General features: G+C 41.3%; 1 long non-coding RNA gene across 1 annotated transcript; it reads left to right on the forward strand.

The window, feature by feature from the left end:
• Positions 1 to 106: 106 nt before the first annotated feature.
• LOC138684581 (uncharacterized) lies at positions 107 to 9,494 on the forward strand. The gene is made up of 3 exons (XR_011323831.1): positions 107 to 422; positions 4,719 to 4,882; positions 9,392 to 9,494. It is a non-coding gene; the product is annotated as an uncharacterized lncRNA (long non-coding RNA).
• The last annotated feature ends 8,917 nt before the right edge of the window (positions 9,495 to 18,411 follow it).

The raw sequence follows: 18,411 nt of genomic DNA on the forward strand, positions 1-18,411 counted from the left end.
CGGCGCCGCGCTCCCCCGCCGCTCCGCGCTCCGCCGGCGGCAGCCTCCTTGGCGGCGACCCCCCCGCCCTCCTCCTCCTCCTCCTCCTCCTCCTCCTCCTCCTCCTCCTCCTCCACCGTTCCGTGCGTGCTTCAGTCACCGCCCCGGCGCCGGAACCGCCGGCGACGTCATCACCCGCCGCGGCGCCGCTCTGAGGCGGCTTCCCTCCTCTCCGCCCGCCCTCGGAGTGGCGATGGCGGCCATCTCCTCATCCCCGCCCCGACGGGCGAGCTGCTCTGTGGAACGGAGGGCAGGGGGAAAAGCCGGGGAGGGGGAGGTCTGGGGGTCGCCGTCGGAGAGAGAAGGTGGTTGGGCAGGGCGGCTGCTGGGCGGCCGCTCTGTACCGGCCGAGTTGCTGCGTCAAACGAAATTACAGGAGAGGGGTAAGAGGAGGGGAGGGGGGGTCCTTGTCAAGCAACACTTTTCGGGGGGGGGGGGGGCGGCCGTGCGGGTGCAGGGGACGCCGTGGGCGGGAAAACTCCTCAGGAAACGGCCGAGGCGCGAGTAAGGCCTCAGCTCGGCCCCACCGTGAAACCACGACAACCCCCATTTCCAACCGCTGGCGATGGTCCTCCGTAGGGTGCGTGCTCGCCGGACGCCCTGGGCTTCAAAGGCAACCTCCTCAGCCCTGCTCTAAAAGAAAGTCGGTGGAGGACCACCAAAAAAAAGTAGGAAGCATCAGGCTGCCTGTGTCACTTTGACCATGCGCTTTAATGACATCTTTTAAACTGTGTCGCCATATCCCGTCTCCTCCTTCAGGCCCCCCCCCAGCCCAGACTTCCATCCCCAAGATGTACTTGGGAGAGTCATACTCAACTTTTTGTGTGGAAAAACATGTCGCCTGCATTGATGCCGGTCAGGTCCTGCAGTAACAAAAAGCTTGTGGCAGTTAAATACAAGCAACCAGTGAATGCTTGCTGAAGGAATGGGCTTTTTTTTTTTTTTTTTTATTTTCCTCTTCCTTTAGACCTAATGGAAATTAACAGGGAAAAACGTTGTTAACCACAGAAACACATGACTGTAAAGATTGGTAATGGCTCTCATGCACTGGTACGCTGTGGGTGTTTTGGAATTGGCGTTCCAAACCACCGGTGTCTATTCCAGTTACATTTTAGGGAAACACATAGAGCTTGTTGTTACTTGATTACTTTACCCTTAAATGCTGTGTTTTGTCATCTTGAGATAATGTTGGAAAGCACCCGTCACGTCTGCAGCACCTCTGAAATGAAACATTGCTTTTAAAAAAAATTCTCAAATAACACTCGTCACAAAAGCAAGTCTGCACAGTTTCCCCCCAAATCTTCACGTTCCTGACATCCCACCAAAATCTACCTCTTGTCACATGCCTTTATATGTTCTTAATAAAAGGACTGCGTTAGTGGTAACAGCACCACTGTTAAGTTACATCATTTCTAAGTCATCTGGCTATAACTGTAGTTCTTAACCTCTAGTGTTCAGATGCGAGGAATAAACTGAACATTCCAGTCACCTACCTACTACTTCCTGGTATGACTGCACAAAAATGTCAAAAACGGCACAAGATGCGTGACGGCAGATCAGCGAGACTAATGCTTTTGTCCTCTTGTGGCAAATGCGTTGATTTTTACTGATTTATGTAGAGATAACAAGCACAAATTAAGCATTTCTTACTTGTTGCAATCACAACAAGCAGAAAACAGAATTGCAAGTGAATATAGGTAACCTCAGCCTTGCCACCTGAGATTCATGGTGTGGGTGTGAAAAGGATGTCACTTTTTTCAAGTGATAAGCCTGGAAAAGTGACCTAGTTTTCATCGTTTGATCCAAGAGTTGACTGACTTCTTTAAACAAAACAATCTCTTAGATTTCTTTGGCCGTACAAGCAGCCAGGCAGAGGAACAGATTGTCCGAATGTACCAAATTCACCCGCTTGGATTCAGGAAGGGCGGTTGCAGGACTGGATTTTACCCTTTGAGCTGTTAGCAAGGAGTTGCCCTCTCTGTCCCTTTCCAGTGCAGCGTGAGGTTGGGAAATGGCATCGAAGGGTCCGTCTGCCGCTGAGCTGATTGAGGCCAAGTGGGGCTGCGGTAACACTCAATTCGGTTGTGTTACAAATCTGCATTTTAATACTGAGCTACAACATTTGCACGTTACTTCAAGAGTCCATTTAAGTTGTTGGGCTTGGAAAGGGTATTTTGTGCCATCCAGTCCAGTTTCTTGCTAATGAAAGCAACCGTGTTATTTTATCACTCTGCGTTGTATTCTCAAGCCCTGAATCAGATGGGAGTAGTTACAAAACACCACTTTTGTTGGCACAGGCAGCATGGACTATCTGAGACTATTTGTTCAGTTTCTTTTATGATGGTGACCTCTGCTCTGATCAAAGAGTTGCTCCTTCTAATCTTGCACTGTAGAGGAAGTTGGTTTTCTCCATTTTGTAATGTACAGTTTACACCTGCTCTCCCTACCACCCTTACTAGTTTGAGCCTTTTGTGAGTGCAACAGCAATAAAAGCACTTGTGGTCTTTAGAGAAGCTCAGTGTCGGATTCATTGGGCTTATAAGCTTTGATTTTGTAACGGGCAAAAGCTGCTAACAAAAGTCAACTGTCAGTCCTGTGATGGTCTGAGCAAGAGAACACCTTGGGAAGGCGTGAAACTTCTGCGGGTTGCATAACAGCGCTTTATATTTTAGAAAACCAAAATAAAACATTCTCATAGGTACCATGATAATCATCAAGATGGGCTTATAATGAAAGACTAAATAATTGAGACCATTTTTTTGTATCCCGGTTTCCATATGGGTGCATGACCCAAAGCTGTGTTTCCTGCTCATAGGGCTGCTAGGTAATGGATTATATAGCAATGGAAAGTCGGTATAGGCCCTGATCAGGGAAGTAATACCTAACATACATTTCCTTTTGTGAGCCTGTAAGGTTGATTAACTCTGGACATTTGGGTTTGTTGCTGGCATAAAGCTGCAGGAAATCTTGAGAAAAATAATAATCCTTCATTATGCCTTTGATCTGTGACTTCTACTTCAGTATTTACTCATTTCCCTTCTGGTTCTTGATCCCTCCACCAAACACTCAATATAAATATTGGGAAAACCTGAGGTTTGACCTCAGCGAATGCCTTCAGGCATGGCCTCGTGTATGCCAGATTGTTTAAAAAGTTGTGTGGGACAACTCCCTTATTTAAACCTATGCTGTGGTGTAATTATCTGTATGGATCTGCTTTCAGTTTCATTTATAATTGCTGGAAGCAGTATCATCATCAAAGTCAGGAAGCAGGGATATTGAGTTTTGTTTGGAATTATAACTAATACAGGAACCGAAAAAGTTATTCCTAGTTTGAGTTTTAGTAACCCCTCCAGCACCCAGACACACACACACAGACACACGCGTAACATGCAAGTTTTCACACCCCGCAAGTCTGTGACTTTTTCCCTCCACCTGCCCTCCTGCCCTAATTTTACATGTGCACCCTCTCCCTCCCGGTTCTTACGCGTGTCAGCTAACTCAGCCCACCTGTGCTCGGTGCCATGCCATCCAGCAGTCCTAAACACCCTCTGTTCACACTCAGCTCTTATTTCTAGGAGCTCCTGAATGACAATCAGAACTTCTGAAATTATCGCTTGAGGGCTGGAGACAAAAAAGGGTGGAAGAAGGTGTCTCATTCTTGATGTGCAAAGATTAAATAATCTAGCTTTTAACTTCAATAACTTTTGTTGTAAATGCACTGAAATGGCACTTCTGAGTCACTGAAATAGTTTTCGTTTTGGGAAGGGGTGAATGTATTTTCTCTCTGTATTTGTTTTTGTGAAAACTTCTTGAATTTTTAACTTGAACTCGGGACTGCTACGACTGCAACAAGGCTGCCTTTTCCCATTGTCTCACTCCAGCAGTTTCAGTATCGATTTTTCTCTTTTTGTGAATACAACTGCTTCAGCTGACTTCCTCTAAGTGCTAAAGAGCGACTGCCTCTTAAAAAGGGCGAATGCCGTCAGCCTAAAACCACACCCCCCACAGTTTTGTCTCTTCGTGGCAAGACTGAGTATGTCCAGTTACAGTATTTGTCACAGTAGGAGGAACATGGGAAGAGCACAGCAGTTCTACATCTCCAGATGTTATCCGAATGAGCTATGAAATTAATCCAAAAACCAAATCATGCCAGGGTTATAGAAGGAGTGAATTCATTGGTTATCTTTGATGCATATGGTTTTGCAGCTCTTGCAGCTTCTGTATGTGCTGCAACGGTTTTATTCGTATCATTCTGGGAATTGTGAACCCCAAACGATTGTATTCCTTCAACACACGTACCAAAAGGACTGGGTCAATGAACGTCCTTGGTGCATAGCATTGTCTCAAAAAAAAAATGGAAGACACATCTGAAATGGGAGACAAGATAGACTAAAACTAGACCATCGTTAATTCTTTTAAACAGAAATAATAAAATTGAAGTTCTTCAGCAATTACGCAGTTAACTGCTGACCGAGTCAAAGGGAGAAAGAAGGAAAAGAACACAAATGTCTCTGCATTCAGAGAAGTCTGTTTTCTGTGATATATGTTTTAAGGTTTGCCTAAAACACTCAGTTTCAATAACTGTAAATTACACATGGAAAAGAATGATTAAAAATTGTTTTTACGCAGCCATGGCATTTGCTTTAAATGACACTTTTTAAAATATTTCTCCGTTATAGCAAGTTTCCTGTGAGCATCCCAACTGCTGTGGCCTTGTGAGTAAAGAAAGTAAAGAAAATCCAGACAGATTCAGGATTTAACAAGAGCGTGCTAGCCTGAAGGAACTGCTTAGAGTTACAGCAGCCCGGTTCATCAAGGGACAGCACCTCTATATGTGCAGAAGGTAAAGCATTTACATTAATGCTAACACTCAAACCCGTCCAGTACAAAGGCCCATTTGGGATTGACTTCTGCCTACATTTGGCACGGTAAACCAGGTGATTTTGCCATTTGCTATGCTTAAACATGATCGGTGTCAGTTTGACATAACATATATATCCCACCTGAGTGTCTTGAAAAGTATTTGTATTCCGTCTTAGATACTGATATTACATGTTCTGGTAGTTGCCCTTAAACCTTAATACAACTTCATGCCAGCTTTGACCACTTCCTCACGGTCAGGACTGAGAAAGTAAAAACAAGTCCAGAAAGCAAAACCGTTTGAATATTGATTCACTGAAGAAATACGCAGGTGCTCTTGTTAAAAAGATAAAGCACAGTTGTCCTGCAGGAAATGATGGCGTTCCATCCAGTTAAGTCTTTGCTAACAAAGACTAACCTTCTCCTTGTTTCTTCCTGATGTCATCACTAGAAGCGATCAGCTCGATCTTAAGGAGTGTCGCCAGTGGCGTTCATCCACCCACAAGACGTTGAAGTCCAGAGTGATGTTTGATACCAGGGCACTCGCTGGGAGGCCAGTAAGAGTGCTGGAGACTTTCAGTCGCATGGAATAGTTCTGGTTTGCGTCTGCATGGAATGATGCCTACCCATACACTTGGAGTTGGTTCAGGTAGTTCAGTGGGGCTTACTCACTGCTTCTTCTGGTGTGGTTTTGAGGCAAAGCGCTCCCAAGTTCAGAATGCAGTTTTTTCATCTTGCCATTTTCACTCGAGTGTTTAGGCAGAGGCGTGCGTGTTAACGTAACAGTGAGCTAGCTAGCTGTGGCCATGCTGGCTAGTTTTTCCAAAAAATCTGGCAAATGTTAAAAATACAATAATGGCACAAGTGTAAACAGTGATATATAATACACCACGACTGTTTGGGGGCTGGAAATTCAGAGTTCTGGTTAGAGACATGAGGCTTGGAAGCAGTCTTCCTGCAAAAGTACTGCAAGCAAAAGACTACAATTTAAGACAGCACTTGAGAAATCTGTGTACAGTGTAGGTGATGCAAGATGATTGACTCTGACAGAGAAGACTGAGCTGAAACACTGATGGCCCCGGATAGACATTAGGCAGGCAGCCTGAGACTGATGGGTCAAAGGACAGCAATACCTTTTGTATTAAAGTTAGGGTTTTGATGTAATTTTTGTACTTAAGGTTTTGATGTAATTTTTGTACTTTGTGGTTTTTTACGGTGAGCTTTACAAACTAGTCACTATTTCTTACCCTTCTCTGTAGCCCCAGTACTACCCAGCAGGTAACAGTACTTTGAACTTGAAATTCTAAAGGGTTGATTAGCTAACAATTGACCTAAAGTGTTAAGCTAGAAAGGCATTTGTTCTGTAATATATGTAGTACTTTGGGAGTCTGTATCTTCTTTAAGAAATGGCTTAAGCACTTGGAATCCTAAAACTTATTAGTACTCTGAAAGGCTTACATTTTTATGTGCATAAATGATTTTTGAGAGTAGGTTTCAGGTTCCTAATTTGCTTCACATGGTTTCGAAATGCTTACGCTTTGCGAGTATAAAATCAAAAAATACCATGGCAAATTGAGGCAAACAGCATCTGGATGAGATTCTGGATTTCATTCTAATTGTCCTCAAGTGCTGTAGAAGATAAAAATAAAATAAAAACAAGACAAATCGTAAGATAAAGAGAAGCTTTTTGCGGTTAATGTATAATGGATCTGTAATCCAAAACTGTGAATGATACCTCTCAGGCCAAAACCACCTGTATTTGAATATCAAAGTTTACTTGTCAAACTAATGTTTTGTTGTTTGGGTTTGGTTTTGGTTTTTTTATTACTGACATTTAAGGTAGCATCAGCTGTGGACTACACAAGAATCAGCTAGGACATTAAACATTTCTTACATTTTATGTTTTGCTTGAGTCCTGCCAGTCCATAATGATAATTTCTATAGTAACCACTTTTTAAGTAAACAATTGATTAGCTCTGAAATTAGTCCTTGAAATTGTTTTTCTTTGTGCTGCTCAGGAGATCTTAATGCAAGCAGCCTTCTGCTGGCATGCAGAACAACAAGGTACAAGCTGTTGCTTTTCTATTTTCATACAAAGTGTGCCTAGAAAATATTTATACTACCAGGCCAGTTTATCTCTGGACGAGAAAGGGAGTAAGAATCTCTGTGTGAAACTTCACGAGATCTTGGTTTCAGTGAAGGCAATGTCAGAAATTTCTTTGATTTCTCAAAAAAGGTATGTAAAGTGGAAGCAAAACATTTTCCACAGAGTTTAAATGATAACTAGAAAAAAGGTGTAAAAGCCCTCAATCGTCTAAAATTATCTAACACCCCCCCGGATCCTGCGGAGCCTCTGTTTTTCAAAACAGAACCTTCCCTACCTTGTTTACTGTGTGCTATTCTACTTACTAGCTCATGTTATTTGCCATTTTGTCTTCACTTTAATGCATTTCCTTTCAACAGCTACATATTGCTGATTCCTGATCTCCTATTTTATGGGGAGGCTGGGATACAGTTTTTTTAAAAAAGAGGGAAGATCAATCTTTCTGTTATTTCAGTTTGACACAGTAGATGGAGCTAGAAGCTGGCAATCCATCTTTAGATAAAACTAGTCAAAATTGAGGGCCATGCATGACAAATTCTTACTCTTCCCAACATTCTGGAAATGAAATTTTACTAAAGCATTTGATTCTTGAACATGTGTGTCCTAAAAATATTTTTTTTTCCCATTCAACAGTAAATATAAAGAGGGGTTTTTTTTCTGATTTATTTCCAGCCGGCTAAACAGGGATTTTTCTCTTGTGTGACATTTACAACACCATTGACTTAAATGCAAGCTAGTTACAAAGTTAGGTGCTGCTTTGAATAGCTTTGTGTTCCTGAATTAGTGTCCTTTTCAGTAAGCATTTCATGTACATGGGAGGAAAAATGCTGATGGGGTGAATTTTCCTTTTGTCACCTGTCTGTCATTCTCTTATATTCTCATTCATGAACGTGAATTCAGTTACATTTCTAAAAGAGGAAGTACCACTAGACAGAACTTGAAAAGAGGGCTGCAGTAAGTCAAAATACACTTTCACCTACAGATGTCTGGTGAGTGAGCTTATGAGAGTGTTGAAAGGTGCATCTGGATCATTCATGAATTCCGATGTCTAGACTTGGCCTAAAATATCTGATTTGTTTTTTCAAGTGTGTGATTTTCAATTATACACAAGGATTACTTTTCAGTATTTAATATTGTATTCCAGAAGTCAATTTGAACACAAATTCACAAGCTCACCTTCAGACATCACTACAGTCTCACCATGTTTGGCAAAGCTCTTAAATGCCACTTAACTTCAGCGACATTTAAAACATCTGCTGCAGCCTACTTGCGTTCAGCAAAGCACTTTACATGTAACCTTTAGGTACCCTAGTTCGGAACCTGGCACACCTGTTTGTTAGCTAGTGACTATTACTAGCCAGAAAAGCTGTTCATAATTTTTGGAATGCTATGCTTTATCCGTGTTACCTAATACCTTAAAGAACTTTTTAGATTCTGTATTTCAAATATCTATCTTTAATTTAAAAAGACCAGTGTAAGGACAATGAAAACACTTTTCAATAGAAGTACTTCCAAAAGTCTTACACAAATACTTTGCAATAAGAGCACCAAATAAATCGCACATACTTATTAATCGACAAGTCAAGTTTGCTCTTTGCTATTAATCAAAACCCCAGTGAGAGCTGATCTCTTTGTTATACGCTTCACGATGGCAATTTGCTAAGACTGGCAGTGGAATATTAGATGTGGGGGTTTGTTTTGTGTGCTAGAATATCCTAAATAAGGTACATTGCTTACCTGCCTATGTGGACTGTCAGTCCCAAGCAGATACACCTGAGTTTTGTTAAACAGATAACGTTAGAGACAGTTACATACTTAGTGACTATTCTACTTCGAATTTTCATCTGTCATGGAATTATTTCCTACGTTCTGCTCATTTCTTGCCAGCATTTCTTGTCAGCATTTCTTGTATATGTTGTCATATTTCTTGTATATGTTAGTCAGAGAACTTGCAACTTCAATGCATTGCAGGCAGATCTGTGTACTGTTAGGTTTTGGCTTTTATTTTATTTTTGGATTCCAGCAAATATGCATCCACGTTGAGCAGGCAGCTACTGCAAAAATAATACTTTCTTAGCATGAGATACTCATGCTAATCAATGCAATGGTTTTACTTTTTATGTCTCGCCATTTGATTTGACTGTTGACAAGCTAGGGAAGGCTCTATTCCAAACTGTGCGCGCTGCCATTCAGCCTCCGGCCATGGCAGAGACAAAGGTGCATTTCAGCCTCCTGGAGGCCTCATTCTTCCTCAACTGCATTCAGTAAAAGTGTTGTCAAAGCATGGTCAGTAGCTTGCATTCGGGTGCTTAGCTGGCCCAGAGTGAGTTTGAAGGCAACAGATCAGATCCTTACAAGAGGCTGATTTGGGGAAATGTGTCTTTTTAGGATACAGTTTTCATCCATGATGTGAAAAAGCTACGTGATGATACCTGACTCAACCATGGTGTTAGGGAGCTGAAATTCGGAATGAGTACGTTATAAAAAAATCAGTAAGTGTGGTCGCGGTAACTTTTTTATATGAAGTCTCCCATAAAGCATTTGAGTTGAGGGGCATTCAATATGACATGTAGTTACGAATAATTGTAATCATTAGGTGACACCTTTGCCAATGAAATTGTTGTGACATCTATGCATTCAGAGAACTCTGAGGTTAAGAAAGTAATCTGAGCCAAAATTGCAGCTCTTTAAAAAATTAAAAAAAAAAAAAAAGAAAAGGAAAATCTCACCTTCTGGCTGGAAGAAAGACAATTCAAGGGATCAACAGACAACAATTTCAAAGCTGAATCCTTCACTTCATCCCCCTCTTGTAATTGTGTACGCTATTTTTGTAGTTCAAACTGAATTCATTTTCCTTTTCTAACCAACACATGATCATTCCCTACAGTGTTTTAATAAAGTTCAATTTCAGACAGCTTAGCTGTGAAAGAAACGGCAATGATTTAGAGCTAAGGAAAAAAATCAGATGCCTCCTTATACTGTGGTTTCTGCTCGGTGTTTGACAAATACCTTGTGCTGTGTGTATTCCCCAATGCCAAACAAGAGGAAGCTAAATGTTTTTGCTACCAGAAAGAATGCAGGAGATTTATGGATATGAATGGTGGTTTCACTACACATTGTTCTGCTTCTCTCATTTAAGATATCCCTTAATCCCTCAGTGACCATATTTTTAACAGATGCTGCGATGACAGGGACATTAACTCCCTGTATATTTGTGTGTGGTATGCGTGTCATGCATATGCACAGAAATGGACAGGTAAGAGCCCCGTGGTTTGTGAATCGCTGGCTCTGCAGACCTATATAAAACAATACAGGCAAAGTCAGTGGTTCCTAGCTACAGGTAGAGTAACAATATTTACATTTCTTTAGCTATTTTCCCTAAGGAAAAACATGGATAGATTCATGACATACTGAAGTGCTATTTTATACCAAGAATGGACAACGTATCCTCAGGAAGCCTTATTCTGTCAGGCTGCTGCTAGATATTGGTAGTTCTCCCTGCACGGCCAAAGAGCAGAATGCCAAAGGCCCTGCTGGCCCAGTAAAAAAAAAGGGAAATTGCACAGATGCACCATCTTTCTATATTTCATTGACACATCATGCCCCTAATATCATCATCTGATGCTTCTTAAATATAACTATTTAATGTAGCAAACATTTCTGCAAAGTTCTTAAATGAAGAGAATGTAAAAAGGCTCAGCCTCCTGAGAACACTGCCATTCTCGGGCACCTCAGGATTTCTCTATTGGTACCATACAGATCCTTTCTGATAGGCAGTCCTGACCGAAAGTATTTGTGCTATGGACCAATAAATCTTAGAAAAGTTAAGAGAGGAAGCAGACGCAAAGAGAGCTAGTGAAGTGGAAATGGTCGCACAGAACATGAATGGCAAAGCCAAGAATAGGACCTATCCATTGCAAATGCTTTTTCTCTCTGGTTTTGTTCCTATGCTTCTACCTCTGACCATCTGCTATAACAGGTAGCTTGCAGAGTTATTTCAGCAGTACCAGTCTGATCATTTCTAGCCACCTGTAATGTGCAATTACAGGTTCAATGGTTTTTACTTACAGCAGCCTGAATAAAAGAAGTTAAAGTACAATTAAGGGAAAGCAGCAAACTGTTATCCTGGTGTAATAGGATGGCCTGACTGCTGCAGTACCTGTCAAACTAGCACAAATAATCGCTATCTTGATGGTTTTAAATGTTGGTGAGCCATTCTTATGTTTTTAACACCTATGGTTCTCCCAAGTGTGGAGAAACACCTCACGAGCTTTTTATCCTGGAATAGTTAGTTACTAAGTGGACATAGTTTGTAGGAATGATGTCTCTGATTAACTGAAAGAATAGCCCTTTCTTTGCCCACAGGAACATTAACGTTTTCGTCAACGTTGAGGTCCACGGCTTCTCTGTGCAAAAGAGTTTTGTTAACAGTAGGTGGCATGCTTCTCCCTCCTGAGGACTTGGAAAAGGCTTGCTGCATCTTGATCAGGACTAGCTCTTAGCTGACACCCGTTTACTTCGGGGCACATACTAGCTTTCCCTGCCAGAGCTGTCTTTTAGGAAAGGATAAGGCTTGAACAGCGGTTTTAGAGTAATCTCAATATAACCTGGGATAGACCTGCTTTTTACTGTCCATACTTGTGCCTTCTCCATTTATCCCAGAGCTCCTCCTAGCCTGCGCTTTTCCCGCAGCTCATTGCAACGGCCTTTTCGTCTATTACCGCTGCTCCATCTGCACTAGCCTTCACCTGCAGTTTTGAGGGGTCGCTTTGCTTCACATGCAGGAGGTAATTAAACCCGTATTAATTCTTTGCTGTGTGACATGGACGTTTCCTACTCTTCCGCTAACCAGACTAAAAATATTTGTGTGATTTGGTGTGAAATAAATTCCTTAAAATGTTGTAGAGACTGTCTAAAGTCCACGTGGAAAATTCCGAGATAGAGTATCTCTTGGCAGTTTTGTAAATTAAACCCCTACCTTCCAAAACTAAGGCCTAATAAAAAGCCTATTGCATGAAGAGCAGCCTCCCACTTGTAGCCACTTGTGTAAAATAAACTGTTTCTGTGCCATTCACGCTAACCAGTGTCTCTGCTGGAGCTTGACTTCAATGGGGCTATACACTGTGCACACAATTAAGTGTACATGTAATTCCTACCTTTGAAGATCCACTGGTATAAAGGCTTGCTTGCACAGACCTCATGGCAGGTTAAAGATTTTAATTTTGACCTGACATGAAGGGATCTGTGATTTTAGATGGTACTTTACTCAAAAAAAGTTTGATTATTGCTTGATTATTCAGCAGTTTCTCATCTTCTTTTCTTAGCTATCCAGTTCTCTGGTTGCGACTGGGGTAAATCAGCAGTGCATTTCTCAAAAGCATGCAGTTTTATCTAACTCAGTTTCCAGTGAAGTCAGGCGAGTTTTAGCACTGGCTTCCACATAACCAGAATTAGGCCAATGTTGAATATATTTCAAAATCCTACACTGAGGACCTGATAACCTTACTGAGTTGTCAAATAGCTACTTAGGCAATGTCAGTGCCCAACAGACAGGAGTCTCTGATTTGTCTCATTTAAATCGGTCCTTACCCAACTTAAAGAAAGTGCAGTTATATACCAAAAGGAGGAGGGGAGTACTTGATTTTCCTTTCAGAAGTGGAAGTAGGTAGATTGCCTACTTGATAGCCAGGAATCAAATAAAATAGTTTCCTTTTTCTTTGGAAAAAAAACCCACCAAAACAACAAAAAAAAACCCCAAAACCCTACACAGAAATTCCTTGGGAAACCTAGTCTAAATTCAACCTTCTCCATACAATAATTTTTAGTTCCAGTGTTACATCATTCTGTACTGAATTTTACGACCAGCTCAATCATGAAGTTTTCTTTTTGTGGGTGGCAAGGTAAAATGACCCAAGTCCATGTCAGCAGAGTTTTTGTTTGTTGCCACATGGTACAATAACGGTGTGTTTTTTCCAAAGAACAGAAAATTCAGTGCAAAGTTTCATGAATAAATGCCATGAGGACTGACAAAAATACATGTTATCAGTAAAACAGTGAAGGTGACTAGGCAAGGGCTTCCACATTTGTTGTTCTAAAACCATGACAACTACAAATCTTTCCTAGGGTCTGGGTCTGTAGGTCTTTAAACAGAAAAAGTCATTCTTGAATTTCCATAGAGATGATATCTTAATTTTAGAGGCAGACCTGGTGACAAACTGGTATCTTTTTGTTCTCTTGATTTTATACTTGGTTCAAATGGTCATATTTTTAATGGACGGTCTGTTTGTAGGATATCTTCTTATTCCCATCTGTCTATTGCATGAAATCAGGCACCTACCAAAGCAGTCCAGTTTTACAGGTAAAATTCATGTCACGTTAGTCTCTATTCATTCCGTTTCATGAGATAGTCAGTGTAAGACAAAATGGGGCCTGCACGATCAGAAATTTTACTCTATTTTGCGTTGGTGGGAATAGCATCGAACATTCTGAACTTACACGGCCGATAACGATGGATCCTGTGCTTTCCATATGCAGGATTTTAACTGAAACCATGCTTCCTCATGCACATTCAGTTTTGCTTATGCTGTGTTCCTTTTTATACCGATTTTCTGACAGAAATGAAGTACACAAGGAACACAAGGCTTGGTCTTTTTAAGACATAATGACTTTTGTCTATTTTCCAGTGTAAGATCTCCAGGAATTATATGAATCATCTTTTGCGTGACTATTTCAAACCTTTCGTGTTTTCAGATTTAAGACTGCTCATTATGATTGCCAGGATAAATTCACCACTCAAATTTGCATTTACAACTTGGAAGATGTGGAGCGGGCTTACATGTCTGAGAGTGTCCCAGGGACTAATACAATCTAATCTGCACATTCCTAGAAGTCTGAAGACGAAAATAATAGCCACTGTAAAAGGCTAAGTGTGTCACAAATAGCCAGTCTCGGTCTCTGAGAAGAGGCATCAACGTCAGGCATAGTAGCTGGACTCTGTCATTCCTAGTCTGAGAAACGGGCATTTGTCCATGTAGGTCATCACTGAGTACTGGTTCTAGGCTAGTAGGGTTGTAGTTTGTTAATTTGTTTTGAAATTTTATTGGACATAGGGCAGGGTTAGCAGATTAAGAGATGTTTGTCATTTGAAAGGTTTGAACATTTTAAACATTCACTTTTTCTTGAACTGCTTTGTTTGTAGACCACAAAACGCTATCCCCAGGGACAACAAATGCATTCAGAAGGGTAATTTCCTGTGGATTCAATGCTACCATAGCTCAGTCCCCTGTTGGGAGTTTTACTGTTTCACTTCAGTAAGAGCAAAGATGTGCTGGTGATATTTCTGATCAACCAACCATTATGACACAAAGTAGACCTGGTCTGCCTATTTATTGCACAGTTTTCACGTAAAATATCAATTAGTTGAATCCAAAAATGTTTCGCTGGAAACATCAGACTGGAAACGTTCATGAAATCCGAAGTTATGTTTCCTATAGAGCCATATTGGCTTAAACAAACCTGCAGGGAGGCAGGCCCTGTGCTTGTAGGATTTCTAGCTTTGGGGCACCCAGTCAAACGAGCCAAGAACATCAGTGTTCTGCAATGCCATAGCATCCATCCCTAAAGTTTTACAGTGCTAACAGCAATGAGGCTACAGTGCCCAACCATGCAGCAGGACCTTGGGGACCGTGAGGCTTGTGTTCATGTCAGGCGCTCAACATTTTCAGGCTTCCTATTCTTACACCAGGAGCTGAGTCCTAGCTCTTGGCTCAGCACTAGGCTCTCCGTTCTGCCAGCAGGAACTGTGAGAGATTTAGTTCAACACATAATTTGCACAGCTTCCAACTTCCTTTCCCAGGGAGCCAGGCATCTGGCAGCCTTAGGCAACCCCGGCATGGAAAACACTTATGAAGACACAGGAGGCAGATATAACATATAAATCAGGTACCGTGACTAGCTATTTACAAACAAGGACAGACAGACCCCTCCCCGTTACTGTAAGGGACGCAGGGCAGGATTCCTCTCTTTCTAAATCAAGCACCTACTTTTGGTTAGATAACATGCGTCCTTCGCTCCATGGCTATATGGACTAGATCTGCACTGACTTTACAGGAAGCCTCGAGTCTCTTTGCAGTGAGAACAGCTCAGGTACCTGTATTGTAGACACCCAAAGCTTAGTAAGACGAATCCCACTCTGTGTTTGCAGCACTTCTAGCCGTGGAGAAAAGTCAGAAACCTTAGATCACTTAAAAGGGCAGGAGCCAGATAAGGGCAATTCTCAACTCATTCTTATAGTTTAATTTCGTGAGTTATTTTTGAGACCTATAGATAGATCATGAATATGCTTGGTGGGCAATATTGAACCACTGTTGGTATTAGAATAAAAGGCATTTGAACAGAAAGCAAATGTCAAGGACTGTCAGCATGGGGTTGGAGGGCAATATAGAGGAATGGCCTAGCGAGTATAGCCACTGGCTAATTGATCCAAAAGACAACACAAAAAGCTTCATGTGCAAAGAGTTTGTTAATATTTCTTTTCATGACTTGAGAAGGATTCTCGGGTTAGCGTTCAAATTAAAAAAAAAAAAACCAACACAGCTATTCAGACTTTGAAAAGCCACAGATCTATCTGGTGCCTCTTTTTAATTCCTTTGATGTGACTGTCAGGACTAATCTTTTTATTGCTTATTTCAGTCAACCACATGAATGATACGGATCTTTGCTAAGCTTAATCACAGTTTTTGGTCTTGGATGAAATTTTTCTGATTTTTGGAATGTAGCGAGCAACCTCTCTTTTAAAATCAGGTCTTCCCGAAGGCTCTCAAATTAGGTACCCCAAATCACTTGTCCCCTTGGAAAATCAGAGGTTGCAAGCAGTACTCTAAAGAAAAAAACAACCAAACAAACAAAACGAGCAACATTTCCTCAGTTTCATACTATTTTTTAGTCACTTCCTTAACATTGGGAGTCCCAGGTTTCCAGTATTACATGCTATATTGTAATAAATACAGGTAAAGGAGAACATAGGAAGGAAAATGGCAACCAGAAGAAAGACAATGTTTTATTGCTGCTGCTGCAGATTGAATTCTCTTCTAAGAGATCATTACATGCTGATAATATCATTGGGAGTTTGATTCACTTTTAAGGTAGTACTGGACCTGAAACTACAAGCCAGAGATCACCTAATAAATGTGGTCTGTTTGAATGCTGCTTGAAGAGCTTTTAGCTGTTAAAAACAATTGATTTTTTCAGACAGAAAAGTACACATGCTTAGGTTTGACTAATTGAACTTTGCTTCTGAGGCTAAGACAAAAATGTTGAAATATTTCACTGTGGGTTTGGATTTCACCTGCGGGGACAGAAAGCTTCACATTCAGTTCGTGGAGCCTCAGAATTCATTATAGCAGAATAATATGCAGAAGTGGATCATTTTTTTATGTCATTGAGTAAATGACAGTGCCAACTATAAAAAATTCTTAACCTGCCTGCTTCAAAAGAGTGGAACAGGCTCAGTCCTAGCTGTAGCAGGGCCGCTTGGCAGGCTGCAGAGCTCTGGACCCTCTGGACCCTCTTTCTTGCTGTTCATCCTTACCCCTCTGCTCTCAGAGTTTCAGAGTTCCCTGCTGTGATGTCAGGAGGTGAGTCCTACCTCTATCCAGATATTGGCTCTGAGGAAACTGAAAATCTGGGTTCTGACAGGAGTGCTGAAAGGAGCAATATTTTTGAATACAACCATGACAGAACTTTTTTCGGTATCTACGGGACTGAAAGGATCCTCCCCTACACGTTCATCTGTCTCGCTTGCGCCATAAACATTCCCCCAGCAACGAGGACCTACGAGCAGCTGTACAAAACTCTGTTCTCCTGTTAAGGTGCCAGTTCAGGCCCTGACTCTTAGCTACAGAAATTCTGAAGGGAGTAGGGGATATTTGAGGTAGAAAACGCCACTCCTGCTCCAGGGCTTCACTTAAAGTAACTATCTTTCCATTTTTCAAAGTTGTGAGGGCTTTAACTCCAGGAATTGCTTACTCAGAAATGGAGGAAAGAATGAGAACAGGATCAGTCTCTTTTTCTCCTTAATGCTTGAACATTTACAAGTTGTCTTAACTAGATAAACTAGTATCTTCCCAAAAAAACAAACCAACATAAAAATTCCAGTGGCCATAACAGAAAAACCAGCACAATATCAGAGAACAATTATAACAGTAACACAGATTCTGTTTCTATGGGGATGGGCACGAAAGAGAAAATATTTATCAGCTCTGAAGGTTGTAGGACAGAATGGGAAAACCTTAAGTTTACGATGAAACTAAATGAAAAACAGGACAAAGTAAGAGTGTCAGCACTGCTGAGGGTCAAAGGCTGTCAGTGATGCAGTAACATCTGGGTGTGTCAGCTGCAGAATGGGGGAGTCTGTGTAACATCTCAGAAATTTTCCAGAAGTCCTACAGCCCCACTAGACATAAAACAATTTTTTTCAACTCTTAAAGTGTTCCAAGTTGGGAGCAAAACCACCAGCTCCCAGTATCATTATTTCATTTTCAACATGCCTTTCTTCTGATTTTAGCAAATACACCTGCTTACACTCACAAAAAAGTTTGTAGCCATGTTTTTTATAAACTGGAGGTCAGAGATAAATGCCTTAAAAGGAATTCAAACAACAAAAAAAAACAACAAAAAAAACCCCACACCTAAAAACATTTCCTGCCGTTCCTCAGAAGTTTTCAATATCTCTTTCGCTGCTAGACCTGAAGTACGTCAAACCTTGGGAAGAAATATTAACAATCTCTGGCCAAACAAAAGCTTTCAGCTTTGGCCCTTGACTGAACTGTGTTCACTGAATGGTTCTTCTATACTGCCAAAGACCATCAAGCTACAGTTGACTGCAGTTGCACTTTTCCAGGCACAGAGCCACCAACAATTTCTTAGAGGTTGAATGCCATTTATTAGCTATCGGAAACAAAATAGCCACAACGGAGACAGACTGGTGAAAAGAATGAACCGCAGAGACTCTTAGTGAGAATTTTCAGAGGACTTATAGCAGCTCTGTTAGGATCGCTAGAAATACATGAAGTAGCTCACAGCTAAATATAAGCAGAAGTAGAACAATGCTTAGTGTGCTATTGAAAAAAACACACTAATGAAATGTACATGGTTCCACATATATCAGCTATGCCAACTGTTTTTAAACGGCACCTTAAAGAAGAATGCAAGCAGCCACTGAGAATATGAGCTTCTGTGGGGATACGACATCAGCGGGATACAAACCAGCAAAAATAGGTGGATCATAAAACTCAGAAGAACACAGGCTGCAAAGCTCAGGCAGCAGCATGGAAATTGGAAACCGAGTGCCAAAAAGTTTCTGGGGCACAAGTGAACGTACTGGATTCCAAAGGCCTCTGGAGAATTAT

This window comes from Haliaeetus albicilla, chromosome 1 (genome assembly GCF_947461875.1).
Source record: "Haliaeetus albicilla chromosome 1, bHalAlb1.1, whole genome shotgun sequence".
Taxonomy (NCBI): Eukaryota; Metazoa; Chordata; class Aves; order Accipitriformes; family Accipitridae; genus Haliaeetus; species Haliaeetus albicilla.